Here is a 1,841-nt window from a genome sequence, read left to right as displayed (position 1 = left end):
TCCCCTCGAACGAGGAATTCCAAGTAGGCGCGGGTCACCAGCCCGCGTCGATTAAGTCCCTGCCCTTTGTACACACCGCCCGTCGCTACTACCGATCGGATGCCTCGGTGAGGTCCTCGGACCGTCCCCGGGGCGGCCCTCGAACGGGGGTCGCCTCCGGGCGATGGGAAGTCGATCGAACCCGGACATCTAGAGGGAGTAAAAGTCGTAACAAGGTTTTCGTAGGGGAACCTGCGGAAGGATCAATAACGGTGACCTGGCCGCGGTCGGCGCCCGCCGTCCGTGCCGGTTGTCGAGTCGGACTCGAGAGGCCGAACCTCCCCCCCGGCGGGTACCTTCAAGGTATGGACCGCAGAAGCCTCGTACCTTTCGTCGTCGGCCGACGTGAGTCTCTCCCCCCTCCGGGTGGGTGGACGTAGCGAGCCGGCTTCGGAACTCGGGGTTATGCGAGGACCGCCTTAGGTGCATAGGTACCCCGGTCCGCCCCTCCCGTTCGCGGGGGGAAGAGTGGCGCCGGAGCCGCCCGCCGGGTAGTTAAACCCAAAAAACCATTGATCGTTGAAGGCTTGATTGTGCGTGCGCGAGTCAAAGGGGCTTACTCACCCCCAGGGCGTTGGCCGGTGCTCGCCGGCCTCGGTGGGATCTCCCTGAACCCATCCCCCCGGCACAGGGGGCGGTGGTGGACGGGAGCGTACCGCCGGGCGAAACTCTTTCCCCTCACGGGGTTAGAGCGGAGCTTAAGAGCGCATGCAAAATACCCCCGATGTTGGCTTCGCAGAGACGGACCGTATAATAGTCTAAGGCCGGTGCGCGAGTTGAAGGGGCCTCACGAACCCCGGATGCGTTTATAAACACCCGAAAGGAGACGGCCGGTGCCCGCCGGTCCTGACTAGGTGGGATCTACCCAGCGCCTTCCCCTAAGCGGGGACTTGGGAGCGTACCACCGGGCCTCGCTCATACCCTCCGGGGTGGAGAGCTTGGCTTTGAGCGCACGCCTGAATGCCTTAGACCGGGACCCGTAACGCAGCGAACCAAACCCCTGGGCCTCGCCGGGAACGGCGGGTGCCTAGACCCCGGTCTCCTAAACCACGTAAGTCTCGGGCACCTACTCGGGCGATCGTCCCCCGGGCCGTAACTCCTCGGTCCGGTGGTGACGCCCAGGTTCAATGACCTTTCCCCCCCTGCACGGGGGTGGAAGGCACCCGGCTTGAAATATATTGGCAAAAATTGTCTCTTGTTCGAATGGCTTCCTTCGCCCGGCCTGTAACGGGCCGGGCACAAACCCGAATACGACTCTTAGCGGTGGATCACTCGGCTCGTGCTTCGATGAAGAACGCAGCCATCTGCGTTAACTAATGTGAATTGCAGGACACAGATCATCGAAATTTCGAACGCATATTGCGGCCGCGGGGGTCCATCCCGCGGCCACGCCTGTCTGAGGGTCGCTTTACCCATCGATCGGTCTCCGCGCCCCCGCTGAGAGAGAGAGACCGCGGCTGGAAGCTCGCAGGGCCTGAAAACGGCCCTTCGTCTTCCCAAACGAAGACTCGGTTCCGAGCCAGTCCACGCGGCCCGTGTTGCGAGAGAGCTCCGTACAGGGAACGGAGGGAGAGCCGAGTAGGTCCGGGTCCACGTCCGTTACGGTCTCTCCCCGAGTCCCGAGCGGGGCTCCGCGCAGTCGGACGCGGGGGTGGCGAGTGCCGATTAAACCCAGCGAGCGGGCGAGTGAGCGGGCGGGCGAGCGGCCGGGGTGGGGGGGAAGGTGTCGCGGAGTTCGGTCTCGTGCCGGGCTCTCGCCCCTCGCCCCTAGCCTTCGGCCCTCCGCCTCCGCCCTCGCCCCC

At 64.7% G+C, this 1,841-nt stretch overlaps 1 non-coding gene across 1 annotated transcript; it reads left to right on the top strand.

Moving 5' to 3' along the window:
• Nucleotides 1–1,291: 1,291 nt before the first annotated feature.
• Nucleotides 1,292–1,445, top strand: LOC136684586 (5.8S ribosomal RNA). Its single transcript, XR_010799728.1, has one exon. It is a non-coding gene; the product is annotated as a 5.8S ribosomal RNA (ribosomal RNA).
• The last annotated feature ends 396 nt before the right edge of the window (nucleotides 1,446–1,841 follow it).

The sequence above is a fragment of the Hoplias malabaricus genome, unplaced genomic scaffold (assembly GCF_029633855.1).
Source record: "Hoplias malabaricus isolate fHopMal1 unplaced genomic scaffold, fHopMal1.hap1 scaffold_29, whole genome shotgun sequence".
Lineage (NCBI taxonomy): Eukaryota > Metazoa > Chordata > Actinopteri > Characiformes > Erythrinidae > Hoplias > Hoplias malabaricus.
Note: the sequence above shows the minus strand (reverse complement) of the source record. Positions and strands in the feature narration are given on the sequence as shown.